The sequence below is a fragment of the Chrysemys picta genome, chromosome 3 (genome assembly GCF_011386835.1).
Source record: "Chrysemys picta bellii isolate R12L10 chromosome 3, ASM1138683v2, whole genome shotgun sequence".
NCBI lineage: Eukaryota > Metazoa > Chordata > Testudines > Emydidae > Chrysemys > Chrysemys picta.
This window is the reverse complement of record NC_088793.1, coordinates 148,084,494-148,098,800: the sequence shown is the minus strand read 5'-3', so window position 1 is coordinate 148,098,800 and position 14,307 is coordinate 148,084,494. Positions and strand designations below refer to the sequence as shown.

At 53.3% G+C, this 14,307-nt stretch overlaps 1 long non-coding RNA gene across 1 annotated transcript; it reads right to left on the bottom strand.

Moving 5' to 3' along the window:
* Positions 1 to 225: 225 nt before the first annotated feature.
* Positions 226 to 5,237, bottom strand: LOC135982058 (uncharacterized). The gene is made up of 3 exons (XR_010599265.1): positions 4,253 to 5,237; positions 1,292 to 1,476; positions 226 to 534 (listed from the first exon to the last, which is right to left on the bottom strand). It is a non-coding gene; the product is annotated as an uncharacterized LOC135982058 (long non-coding RNA).
* Positions 5,238 to 14,307: the final 9,070 nt, after the last annotated feature.

The window sequence follows — 14,307 nt, the reverse complement described above, 5'->3', positions numbered from 1 at the left end:
GGCTAAAAATAGCAGTGTGGATATTCGGGCTCGGGCTCGGGCTGGAGCCCGGCTCTGGGACCTTCCCCACTCATGGGGTCTCAGAGCCCAAGATCCAGCCTGAGCCTAAACATTGATGCCAATTTTATAGTCCTGCAGCCTGAGCCATCTGACCCCGCAGCCGGCCCATGGGTCTTTTATGGCAGGGTAGATGTACCCTTATGGTCCTTTCCTAATTCCCTTCCTAGCACAGGAAGGAAGGTCGCTGTAGGGAGCCCCTCTCCTTGGGGACAATAGGATGCTCCTGGAGTGGTTGTGGGGGACTCACCTAGGTGGGCTGGGGTGCTGTGGGTCTGACTAGGAGGCCTCCACAGCCCGAGGCTGGGGACCCTGGTGGGCAGCCCAGCCGTTGATGGGTGACTGGGGATGCTGGAGACGGCGGCGCTGTCAGACTGACGGCTGTACCCACGAATCTCATGCCGGCTCACTGGGTAGCCTTCATCCAGGGGACGAATCAGCAACTTTGCCAGCTTGTACTCCAGGTAAAGGGCCGTCCTAGCACCAAACAGTCAAGCAATGACACTGCCATCAATGATGGCCAATAAACAGGGGCTGAGCAATGGCCCCATGCCACCCACAATCATCAAATGCACCATTGTACATGAACAAAACAAATCCAGAGATTCTGCTGGGGTAGGGTGCCCAGGGCTGGGATAGCGGGGGGCTGCAGGTCAGGGGTGAGGGGCATGGGCAGAGCTGTGTGGGGGGAGCTCAGGGCTGGGATAGCGGGGGGGCTGTAGGTCAGGGGTGAGGCTCTCACCATCTGCCCTTCACCAGCTCAGTCAAGAGTGGGTTAAGTAAAATTTTCATAGCAGATTCTCTCCCAAGTTTGTACCTTCCTGCCCCAGCCTGTCCAAGCAGGGACTGCTGCACTCGCTATGGCCCTCACCGAGGAGTGCTGTGGTTCCCATTTCATTCTCTGCTCTCTCACAGTACGTGTAGCTCTGTTACTTCTCCCTGCCCCACAGACTGCACTGCCACCCCGGCCCCAGATGGCTAGACAATCTCTCAGAGTTCACACCAACCTCCCTTGCTGCGCTGGCAAGTGTTCCAAGGGGACTACCACACACCCAGTCACACAGGGCTTCTGAGCAGCAGCAGGGATGGAACTCAGCTCCCCCTACTCCCAAGCATTAGCCCCCATCCATAGCTAAAGGAAAGTCTCTGTTACCACTCAGCACTACGGGGTCCATGACACACAGTGGAGTAGTTCTGATCCCATCCTGCAGTGGGCACACACATCCGCACTCACCTCTGAAAAGGGGGTAAGCGCTCCCTCCTCAGCCAGCCCAGGATCCTTTCCCTCTCTGTGTCAGTGGCTCCATAGTGAGGAGAGTTTGGCTTCATCCCCACCTGGCTGGGAGACTCTGGGAGGAAGCCGTCCAGCTCCTGCAGCTGCCCCCTGAGCCGGTCGTAGCGCAGTCTCAAAGGAAAGGCCTAGACCAAAGGCAAAGCCTCCCATCAGCCTGGAGATAGACACAGTACTGGGGACAGACAGGTCGCAGAGGGCTCCCTCTCCGGGGATCAGCTGTTTGCTTTTAATTCTGTTATACTGAATGAATCAAACTGAGTGCAGGGGCAGCAGGCTCAGTGCTGAGGAGAAGCAGAGACCTCTCCCCCACTCACATCTGACTTGCACCCCCTGCTATCCCAGCACTGGGCTCCCCTCACACAGCTCTGCCAGTGCCCCTCACCCCTGACCTGCAGCCCCCCTGCTATCCCAGCGCTGGGCTCCCCACACACAGCTCTGCCAGTGCCCCTCACCCCTGACCTGCAGCCCCCCTGCTATCCCAGCCCTGGGCTCCCCACACACAGCTCTGCCCGTGTCCCTTGCTCCTGACCTGCTTCCTGACCCTGATTCTAAGCTATGCCACCTTTGTATCCCATTCCTCAGATTCTAAAGGCAGCCAGAGACTAATCCAGTTCCTGGTACACCTCCACCCCAGTATAACGCTGTCCTCGGGAGCCAAAAAATCTTACTGCGTTATAGGTGAAACCGCGTTATATCGAACTTGCTTTGATCCGCCGGAATGCGCAGCCCCGCCCCCTCGGAGCGCTGCTTTACCGCGTTATATCCGAATTCGTGTTATATCGGGTTGCGTTATATCGGGGTACAGGTGTATAAGTAAGAGCTGCCTCAGGGGCTGCTTTAATGTACAGTGCCTGCCATGGCCCCTTATGGGCGCTGCAGCAGCCCAGAATAGCTGGAATGCAGGTGCTCCGGCCATACCCTGCCTTCCACAGCCATGCCCCCAGTAAATCCCTGCTCGGGGCGGTGTGGTGATGGGCCATTTCATGGCCCTATACCACCCTACGCTGGGGGAATTCCTTGGGGACTGGTTCTATCACTCGGCAGTCCCTTTGCACTCGCAGGGTCTAAGGCAGGGGTGGGCAAACTTTCTGGCCCGAGGGCCACATCTGGGAATAGAAATTGTATGGCGGGCCATGAATGCTCACAAAATTGGGGTGGGGGTGAGGGCTCTGGTTGGGAGTGCGGGCTCCAGGGTGAGGCCAGGAATGAGGAGTTCAGGGTGTGGGAGGGAGCTCTGTGCTGGGGTGGGGGAGTGGGGTGTGTGGGGGGGTGAGGGCTCTGGTTGCCGGGCGGGTTTGGGGTGCAGGAGGATGCTCTGGGCTGGGATTGAGGGGGTTGGAGAGCAGGAGGGGATCAGGGCTGGGGCAGGGGATTGGAGCGTGGGGGGAGGCTCAGGGGTGCAGACTCCGAGCGGCACTTATCTCAAGCGGCTCCCGGAAGCAGCGGCATGTCCCTTCTCCAGTTCCTACGCGAAGGCGTGGCCAGGTGGCTCTCCACGCTGCCCCATCCGCAGGCACCGCCCCCACAGCTCCCATTGGAGCGCCGGAGGGGGCCATTGGAGCAGGGCCATTGGAGCATGTAGGAGCCGAAGGGGCACCATGCTGCAGCTTCCGGGAGCCATGTGGTGCAGCCCCCAACCCGGCACCCCAGCTGGAGTGCCAGAGCAGGGCCATGGGGCTGCTTCCAGGAGCTGCGTGGAGCAGCCCCAGACCCCACTTCCCAGCGGGAGCTCGCGGGCCAGCTTAAAACGGCTTGCAGGCTGGATTCAGCCCGTGGACCGTAGTTTGCCCACCCCTGGTCTAAGGGAAAGGGCTAGGGTGACCAGATGAGAGACGTGAAATATCGGGATGCCGGGGGGGGGGGGGGGTGCTGGCGGACCAAAAAAAACCAACCCCAAGAGCCGGCGGCGGAGGAAAGAACAAAAACAAAAGCAGCTCCACGCTCCGCCCCCCTGCACCAGCTCGCCTCCGCCTCCCCTGAGCGGGCTGCCGCATCCTGCTTCTCCCCCCTCCCTCCAGTACTTGCGCCGCCATACAGCTGATTAGCGCAAGCCTGGGAGGGAGGGGGGAGGAGGAGGAATGTGGCGTGCTTGGGGAAGAGGCGGGGCCAGGGCGGGGATTTGGGGAGGGATCCAATGGGGCAGTGAGGGAGCAGGGGTGGGGGCGGGACAAGGGCGAGAATTTGGGGAGGGATCCAATGGGGGAGGGAGGAGGTGGAATCAGGCCAGGGCCGGGGCGGAGTTGGGGGGGGCGCAAGCCCCCTCCGCCTGTGTGCCGGAGGGCAAAATATCGGGACAATTCGGGTCCCGACCGAACATCAGTCAGGACGCGGGACAAACAAGTAAATTATGGGACAGTCCCGATAAATTCAGGACGTCTGGTCACCCTAGATGGGGCTGCCACAGAGCTGAGCCTCGGGGCCCAGCTCAGTAGCGACTGTAATAGGCTCTGTGTGACATTAGAGGTGTAGCCCAGTTTCTACTGGTCACATGTCCACATCAGACCCTCCCCATGAAGATGAGCACTAATTGGGTGCTGAGGAAGATCTCCTGCCAAGGACTGGGGAGGCTCCCTGATCAGGGCTCACTCCTGTCCACAGCCCGGCCTCCCAACCACTGGCCATCCGCTGAAGGTGCCATGCTAGTGCCTCTTACTTCTCCCCCATCAGGCCCCTGTCTCCTACAAACACCCACTTGTAGGAGTTACTGAGAAGGGTTCCTTCGGAGTAAATCTGCCCAGGCACTTCTCAGACTAGTGGCCGGGCTCTTCTCTCATGGGCACTAGTGTAAATCAGGAAAAAACCCATGGTAATGGGGATAAGTGAAGGGAGAATCCGTCCCTTGAGGTGAGTGGAGGCAGAGCCCAGACTATGAGAGCAGGTGGAGGGAGGAGCTGGACTCACAGGCAGCGCCAGGAAGGCATTGAAATACTCCAGGAAAAGGTCATCATAGGTCAGCAGCTCCTCCAGCACCCCCGGACCTGAAAGGAGAGAGAGACCAGCAGGGATCCCAGGGCAGCAGCTGGAGATCCCAGCCCTGGCCATGGCTGCAGCATCAAAGGGAGCCCACATCATCTGCCAAGCTGGGGTGCCCCAGGGCAGGCAGATGCATGAAGATCAGATGGTGTTACTGGAGGCTTGGTCAGCATCCACTGCAGAATGAGGAAGGGAATAGTCCTGCTCTGGATTTCCATCTCCCCACTCCTCTGGACTGGACCCTGAATGCAGATCCCAGCCAGTGAGGCCAGAGAAACCGGAACTGGATTCCTGTCCCTGCTGGAACGGACTCTGGTGCGCTTCAAGCTGGGCTGCTTTCTGCAATGAGCTGCCCAAGGAGTTAGTACTGGGATATTTGGAGGCACCCTAGGATCACAATGCCCCCAGTGGCATTGGACTTATTCCCCATTCCCCGCTCAGTGACCCTCCTGTTCTATCCCACACACGCACTTGGGGGACTTGAATAGAAGACCCTCGTGGGATGGTGTATTTTGCCAAATGATGGATCCACAGAGCGGCTCCCTGGTGTGTGTCACATAAATCAGCAATCATTGTACCCCACACTCTGATTAAACAACCAGTGTCTCTAGGAGGCGTCTAGCTGGGGTTCTGGGGGTGGGAGTCTACGTTTAAATACATTCCCTCTCTCTGGTATTTTTATGATGGGAGTGTATTTAGAGCTTAGGAAAGTGAGAAACTGACAGCAAGAACCAGAGCCAGGCAGAGTCAACCTTACTCATGCAACCCTGCCCATGCCCCTCACCCTGATCCGGAGCCCCCCTGCCTCTATCCCAGCCCTGCGCTCCCCACACGCAGCTCTGCCACTGCCCCTCACCCTGACCTACAGCCCCCCTGCTATCCCAGCTCTGGGCTACCCACACAGCTCTGCCAGTGCCCCTCACCCCTGACCTGCAGCCCCCCTGCCTCTATCCCAGCCCTGCACTCCCCACACGCAGCTCTGCCACTGCCCCCCACCCTGACCTACAGCCCCCCTGCGTCTATCCCAGCCCTGCGCTCCCCACACGCAGCTCTGCCACTGCCCCTCACCCTGACCTACAGCCCCCCTGCGTCTATCCCAGCCCTGCGCTCCCCTCACACAGCTCTGCCACTGCCCCTCACCCCTGACCTGCAGCCCCCTGCTATCCCAGCCCTGGGCTCCCCACACACAGCTCTGCCAGTGCCCCTCATCCTGACCTACAGCCCCCCTGCTATCCCACCCCTGGGCTCCCCACACGCAGCTCTGCCACTGCCCCTCACCCCCAGATACTCTAGTTCTGGATATCAATCATGCCAAACTGTGAGGTGGTTTTGTGTTGGGCACTAACACAGACTAGAAAGAGAGAGGCACCAAAGTCCATTCCGCTTATCCTATGCTAAGATTCAAACCCGGAGCTTCTATGTCCCCAAGGAGTTCCCTCCCCCCATCCTTCCTGTGCCACAAGTATCCTCCAGACCAGTCACATGAGCTTATTAGGTCTTTGACTCTCTCCTTGTATCAATATTAAGATTCAGGCTCCTCCAAACAAACCCAGGTTGTTCTTGGCCCCGACGTGTCCAAGCAACACTGTGTAATCGCCTCCATGAGCCAGGGAGGCAAGTGCTGGCAGCTCGCAGTGAGGAGGCTGGGTCTGTCAGGGAAAGTGACAAAGGCTGCGCTCCTCTGGGCCATGCTCTGTCTGCTCCCTGCCTGCGCACTCCACTCTGGGCAGGGAAAGAGACCAGACAAACCGCGTATCTGCGAGGGGGGCAGAGCTGCCCACCCGGCTGACCTCACTGGGGTGAGGCCCCAGGAAGGGGTGTAAGTGTGTGACTGTAGCACCTGTGCCCCCAGAAGCAGGACAGGCCATACTGGCCCCAAAGAGTTTCCTCATGCCCTGTCATTGCTGGGAAGATCCCCCTCTCCACACTTGCTCCCCTAACCCCTAGTGTATCAGGATGGCAGAATCTCGCTGGGGTCGGGAAGAAACTGCTCCCTATGGGACAGTATCACACAGTTCAATGTCCTGGGAGAGGCTACTTGTCTTGCTGAAGCATCCAGCAATGGCCGCTACCGGAGATGAATACTGGACTGGAGGGGTCACGGTATGACCTGCTACTGGGGGGAAAGGGGGAGGCTAGTGTGAAACCAACTGAAAGTAACTGGAGAGGGGCTGTCTCAGATCAACGGTGACCAATAGTTGTCCGCGTCTGAGAGCTATTTGGTGGCCCCATATGCAATGAGTTTGATGGGCCTCAGTGCAATTCCCCACTGGCCAATTGTCTGCATCACAGACCTTACCCCCATAACAGGCCCCCGCAGTAGTCTAAGCAGAGTGGCCACAAACTGATTGGGACATGGAGACTGAGTAACCCTCCCTCCCCTAGAAGGGGCCCTTTGGGGCAGGGCTGAGGCAGATGTGGGGGGAAGCTGGCCTCGCCTGCACCTGTTCTGCAGCTAAACAGAAGCTCCGAGTTGAGGGCTGTTAGACTGGAACCTTTCACCAGCCTCAAATTCACTCCAAAAAAATCATTCCCCACCCAGCTGCTTTCCTGTGACAAAACTCTGCCCCTACTGACCTGCCCCAGGAGACCTTGCTCTGGTTGCTTCCTCTGCATGCATGGTTAGCCAAGCTGCTCTGGGGGGACTCAGCGTCCCTCTCCTCTCCCCGCTCTGTGTTTACACGCTGCTCTGTTTGCCAGGGACGTACTTACAGTTGGTGGCAACTGAGTCACTGGGTGGGGCAAGGCCAGTCACTTACGCTGTTCTATGCACCCTGCTCTCTTTGGGCTCGGCAGGGCTTCAGTCACAGGTGAAATGAGCAGGATGGTTCTCAGCAACTTGTGCTTGGCTGGAGGCTCCTCGCTCTCGCGGGATCCAAGCAATCTCAGTCCTAGAATTAACAGATGCTAAGCTATCCGCTGCCCCAGACATTCTGCTGTCCTCACTGGAAGGCACAGCTAGCCCAGCTAGATCCAACATAGATCCTCTGAGCTGTGCTGCCCCCTGCTAGCACCAGCATCAGCAACCAGAGATTTAACCTTCACAAAGCACCTGTACCCCACAGGATTCCAAAGCATCACACAATCACTGTTTGCACTGTCACAGCTGCGCTGCCTCTAGAGGAGAGTGCACAGCCTGGAGTGGGGAGAGATCCTGGGGAAAACCTCTCTTCTTACCACAAGGTCCTCTGATGAGGGGTACAAACCCCACACTGGCCAAGAAGGGGTTAACAGGAGCCTCTGGGCTCAGTCAGCCCTGCCCTGCTCCCCCAGTAGTGGGTGTCAGGCTAGGAGGACGGTGATAAGAGGAGAGCCCAGCTCAGCTAGGTGCTGGTTAGGAGGAAGAGCAAACCTCATAGAATCATAGAAGATTAGGGTTGGAAGGGACCTCAGGAGGTCATCAAGTCCAACCCCCTGCTCAATGCAGGACCAACCCCAACCAAATCATCCCAGTCAGGGCTTTGTCAAGCCAGGCCTTAAAAACCTCTAAGGATGGAGATTCCACCACCTCCCTAGTAACCCATTCCAGTGCTTCACCACCCTCCTAGTGAAATAGTTTTTCCCAATATCCAACCTACACCACCCCCACTGCAACTTGAGACCATTGCTCCTTGTTCTGCCACCTGCCACTACTGAGAACAGCCAAGCTCCATCCTCTTTGGAACCCCACCCCCCTTCAGGTAGTTGAAGGCTGCTATCAAATCCCCCCTCACTCTTCTCTTCTACAGATTAAATAAGCCCAGTTCCCTCAGCCTATCCTCAGAAGTCATGTGTCCCAAGCCCCCTAATCATTTTTGTTGCTCTCCAATTTGTACACATCCTTTCTGTAGTAGGGGGCCCAAAATTGGACACAATATTCCAGATGTGGCCTCACCAATGCCGAATAGAGGGGAATAATCACTTCCCTCGATCTGCTGGCAATGCTCCTACTAATGCAGCCCAATATGCTGTTAGCCTTCTTGGCAACAGGGGCACACTGTTGACTCATATCCAGCTTCTCGTTCACTGTAATCCCCAGGTCCTTTTCTGCAGAACTGCCACTTAGCCAGTCGGTCCCCAGCCTATAGCAGTGCATGGGATTCTTCCGTCCTAAGTGCAGGACTCTGCACTTGTCCTTGTTGAACCTCATCAGATTTCTTTTGGTCCAATCCTCCAATTTGTCTAGGTCACTCTGGACCCTATCACTACCCCCCAGCATATCTACCTCTCCCCCCAGCTTAGTGTCACCACAAACTTGCTGAAGGTGCAATCCATCTCATCATCCAGATCTTTAATGAATATGTTGAACAAAACCGGCCCCAGGACCGACCCTTGGGGCACTCCACTTGACACTGGCTGCCAACTAGACATCAAGCCATTGATCACTACCCGTTGAGCCCGATGATCTAGCCAGCTTTCTGTCCACATTATAGTCCATTCATCCAATCAGTCCATACTTCTTTAACTTGCAGGCAAGAATACTGTGGGAGACTGTATCAAAAGCTTTGCTAAAGTGAATGTATATCACATCTACCGCTTTCCCCGTATTCACAGAGCCAGTTATCTCATCATAGGAGGCAATCAGGTTGGTCAGGCATGACTTGCTCTTCATGAATCTATGTTGACTGTTCCTCATCACCTTCCTCTCCTCCAAGTGCTTCAAAATGGATTCCTTGAGGACCTGCTCCATGATTTTTCTGGGGCCTGAGGTGAGGCTGACCGGTCTGTAGTTCCCCAGATTCTCCTTCTTCCTTTTTTAAAAATGGGCACTATATTTGCCTTTTTCCAATTGTCCAGGACCTCCCCGATCGCCACTTCTGGAGCTTCATGCAGGGATCAAGAGGGGAGTATGTATGCCCTGGATTCCCGCTGCAGGTGTGAGGAGGGGGTGGCTGTCACTGCAGCTCAGCCCCTCCCCAGCCCTTCTTCTCTGAGAGCCTCCATGGCTCCCCATCCCCAGAAGGCTGATGGCACCCTTGCTGTGTGGGCTCCAATGTGCATTTTTTGGGCTCTCAGCCAAGTGTAGCAGCTGGGGCAGAGTTTTCAGAGATAATGGCCAATGGCTCTGCAAGCACATCAGCCAACTCCCTCGGAACCCTTGGATGCATTGCATCTGGTCCCATGGACTTGTGCATGTCCAGCTTTTCTAAACAGTCCTTAACTTAAAAAGAAGAACAGGAGGACTTGTGGCACCTTAGAGACTAACAAATTTATTAGAGCATAAGCTTTCGTGGACTATAGCCCACTTCTTCGGATGCATATAGAATGGAACATATATTGAGGAGATATATATACACACATACAGAGAGCATAAACAGGTGGGAGTTGTCTTACCACCTCTGAGAGGCCAATTAATTAAGAGAAAAAAACTTTTGAAGTGATAATCAAGCTAGCCCAGCACAGACAGACAGTTAGATAACAAGTGTGAGAATACTTACAAGGGGAGATAGATTTCAATGTTTGTAATGGCCCAACCATTCCCAGTCCTTATTTAAACCGGAGTTGATTGTGTCTAGTTTGCATATCAATTCTAGCTCAGCAGTTTCTCGTTGGAGTCTGTTTTTGAAGTTTTTCTGTTGTAATATAGCCACCCGCAGGTCTGTCACTGAATGACCAGACAGGTTAAAGTGTTCTCCCACTGGTTTTTGAGTATTTTGATTCCTGATGTCAGATTTGTGTCCATTAATTCTTTTGCGTAGAGACTGTCCGGTTTGGCCAATGTACATGGCAGAGGGGCATTGCTGGCACATGATGGCATATATCACATTGGTAGATGTGCAGGTGAACGAGCCCCTGATGGTATGGCTGATGTGATTAGGTCCTATGATGATGTCACTGGAATAGATATGTGGACAGAGTTGACATCGGGGTTTGTTACAAGGATAGGTTCCTGGGTTAGTGGTTTTGTTCAGTGATGTGTGGTTGCTGGTGAGTATTTGCTTTAGGTTGGGGGGTTGTCTGTAAGCGAGGACAGGTCTGTCTCCCAAGATCTGTGAGAGTAAAGGATCATCTTTCAGGATAGGTTGTAGATCTCTGATGATGCGCTGGAGAGGTTTTAGTTGGGGGCTGAAGGTGACAGCTAGTGGTGTTCTGTTATTTTCTTTGTTGGGCCTGTCTTGTAGGAGGTGACTTCTGGGTACTTGTCTGGCTCTGTCAATCTGTTTTTTCACTTCAGCAGGTGGGTATTGTAGTTTTAAGAATGCTTGATAGAGATCTTGTAGGTGCTTGTCTCTATCCGAGGGATTGGAGCAAATGCGGTTATATCTTAGAGCTTGGCTGTAGACAATGGATCGTGTGGTGTGTCCTGGATGGAAGCTGGAGGCATGTAGGTAAGTGTAGCGGTCAGTAGGTTTCCGGTATAGGGTGGTATTTATGTGACCATCGCTTATTAGCACAGTAGTGTCCAGGAAATGGACCGCTTGTGTGGATTGATCTAGGCTGAGGTTGATGGTGGGATGGAAATTATTGAAATCATGGTGAAATTCCTCAAGGGCTTCTTTTCCATGGGTCCAGATGATGAAGATGTCATCAATGTAGCGCAAGTAGAGTAGGGGCGTTAGGGGACGAGAGCTAAGGAAGCGTTGTTCTAAGTCAGCCATAAAAATGTTGGCATATTGTGGGGCCATGCGGGTACCCATAGCAGTGCCGCTGACTTGAAGGTATATATTGTCCCCAAATGTGAAATAGTTGTGGGTGAGGACAAAATCACAAAGTTCAGCTACCAGGTTAGCTGTGATATTATCAGGGATACTGTTCCTGATAGCTTGTAGTCCATCTTTGTGTGGAATATTGGTGTAGAGGGCTTCTACGTCCATAGTGGCCAGGATGGTGTTTTCTGGAAGATCACCGATGGATTGTAGTTTCCTCAGGAAGTCAGTGGTGTCTCGAAGATAGCTGGGAGTGCTGGTAGCGTAGGGTCTGAGGAGAGAGTCTACATAACCAGACAAGCCTGATGTTAGGGTGCCAATGCCTGAGATGATGGGGCGTCCAGGATATCCAGGTTTATGGATCTTGGGTAGCAAATAGAATACCCCTGGTCGGGGTTCTAGGCATGTGTCTGTACAGATTTGTTCCTGTGCTTTGTCAGGGAGTTTTTTTAGCAGATGGTGTAGTTTCTTTAGGTAATCCTCAGTGGGATCAGAGGATAATGGCCTGTAGAATGTGGTGTTAGAGAGCTGTCTAGCAGCCTCCTGGTCATATTCCAATTTATTCATGATGACGACAGCACCTCCTTTGTCAGCCTTTTTGATTATGATGTCAGGGTTGTTTCTGAGGCTGTAGATGGCGTTGTGTTCTGCATGGCTGAGGTTATGTGGCAAGTGATGTTGCTTTTCCACAATTTCAGCCTTTGCACGTCGACGGAAGCACTCTATGTAGAAATCCAGTCTGTTGTTTCGACCGTCCGGAGGAGTCCACGCAGAATCCTTTTTTTTTTGTAGTGCTGGTAGGGAGGATTCTGTGGGTTAGTATGCTGTTCAGAGGTATGTTGGAAATATTCTTTGAGTCGGAGACGTCGAAAGTAGGATTCTAGGTCACCGCAGAACTGTATCATATTCATGGGTCTGGAGGGACAAAAGGAGAGGCCCCGAGATAGGACAGACTCTTCTGCTGGGCTAAGAGTATAGCTGGAAAGATTAACAATATTGCTGGGTGGGTTAAGGGAACTACTGTTGTGGCTGCTTGTGGCATGTAGCAGTTTAGATAGTTTAGTGTCCTTTTTCCTTTGTAGAGAGGCAAAGTTTGTCTTGTAAATGGCTTGTCTAGTTTTTGTAAAGTCTATCCTGCGGGTGGCTATATTACAACAGAAAAACTTCAAAAACAGACTCCAACGAGAAACTGCTGAGCTAGAATTGATATGCAAACTAGACACAATCAACTCCGGTTTAAATAAGGACTGGGAATGGTTGGGCCATTACAAACATTGAAATCTATCTCCCCTTGTAAGTATTCTCACACTTGTTATCTAACTGTCTGTCTGTGCTGGGCTAGCTTGATTATCACTTCAAAAGTTTTTTTCTCTTAATTAATTGGCCTCTCAGAGGTGGTAAGACAACTCCCACCTGTTTATGCTCTCTGTATGTGTGTATATATATCTCCTCAATATATGTTCCATTCTATATGCATCCGAAGAAGTGGGCTATAGTCCACGAAAGCTTATGCTCTAATAAATTTGTTAGTCTCTAAGGTGCCACAAGTCCTCCTGTTCTTCTTTTTGCGGATACAGACTAACACGGCTGCTACTCTGAGTCCTTAACTTGTTCTTTCACCACAGAGAGCTGCTCACCTCCTCCCTATACTGTGCTGCCCAGTGCAGCCGTCGGGAGCTGACCTTGTCTGTGAAGACCGAGGCAAAAAAAGCATTGAGTACTTGGTTTTTTTACATATCATCTGTCACTAGGTTGCCTCCCCCATTCAGTAAGGGTCCCACACTTTCCTTGACCTTCTTCTTGTTGCTAACATACTTGTAGAAACCCTTCTTGTTACCCTTCACATCCCTTGCTAGCTGCAACTCCAATCGTGCTTTGGACTTCCTGGTTGCATCCCTGCATTCTCAAGCAATATTTTTATACTCCTCCCTAGTCATCTGTCCAAGTTTCCATTTCTTGTAAGCTTCCTTTTTGAGTTTAAGCTCACTGAAGATTTCTCTGTTAAGCCAAGCTGGTCACTTGCCATATTTCCTATTCTTTTTGCACATCGGGATGGTTTGTTCCTGCACCCTCAATAAGGCTTCTTTAAAATACAGTCAGACTCATAGACTTTAAGATCAGAAGGGACCATCATGATCATCTAGTCTAACCTCCTGCACATTGCACTCCAGAAATAGAGCCCAAACCTCTGGCTGACTTACTGAAGTCCTCAAATCATGGTTTAAAGACTTCACGTTACAGAGGATTCACCATTTACACTATTTTAAACCTGCAAGTGACCTATGCCCCATGCTGCAGAGGAAAGCAAAAACCCCCAGGGTCTCTGCCAATCTGACCCTGGGAAAAATTCCTTCCCGACCCCAAATATGGCGATCAGTTAGACCCTGAGTATGTGGGCAAGACCCACCAGGCAGACACCTAGGAAAGAATTCTCTGTAGAAACACAGAACGCTCCCCACCTAGTGTGCCGTGTCCAGCAGAAGCAGCAGATCTCTAGCTTTTCCTCTGGCAGAGAAGCCTGGTGGGGGGCCAGGAACTGATGAGAGACTACTGGCTGCCATAGCCTCTCTGAGGGAAGGGAGGCCTGATGCAGAGAGCCCAGGTGAGTGTTAACCAGCAAAGACAAACCCTGCGTATAGTGTTTTATATTGGTTTTGGAATCCTGATACTCCAGAGGAGGTGGAATTTTGGCATGACTTAGCTGAGAGCTAAGTCCCCACAGCCCTGAGCCCTGTTGGAGGTGACTGCCAGCCATTGATGATCTGGAGGGAAACTGAGGTAGGATGAGTAATGCCATGATGAGCCACAAGAGGATGTTGCAGAGCCAACCCTGCCACAGACCCATTGGCTCTTTAACCGCCATGCAGGGCAGACAGGAGTGTGCTCCTTGAAGTCTTGTCCATGAGGTAAGTCTGATTCGCCAGTAAATGATGGACACACCAGCTGTGGGTCAGCAGTGCACTTCCTCTCTCTTTCACCACCCCCTCCCTGAATAACTTGTGCAGCCCCCAGTTTAAGTACTACAACAGGGGTGAGGAGACTTGATGCAGAAAGCCCTGAGCCATCCCCGGATCCTTCCGCTGTGCAACTCTGCTGGCTGGCAGGCGCTTAGAGGAAGCAAGTGTGATGGGCAGGGCTGGCCCCTCAGCTCTGTCTGGCTCGCTCACACCCAGCAGGTGCTGCAGCATTTCCAAGACTGTGCTGTGTGCAGGGTCCAGGGAGAGCAGGGCTGAGCACGGCCCAGGTTGTCGGGGCACTGCAGAGCGCTCCCCAGTCTGCACTGTGCTGATGCTAAACCAACAGAAAGGCCTGCAGCTCCAGTCACCAGAGCCTGTCTTTCCTTTCCTCCATCACAAA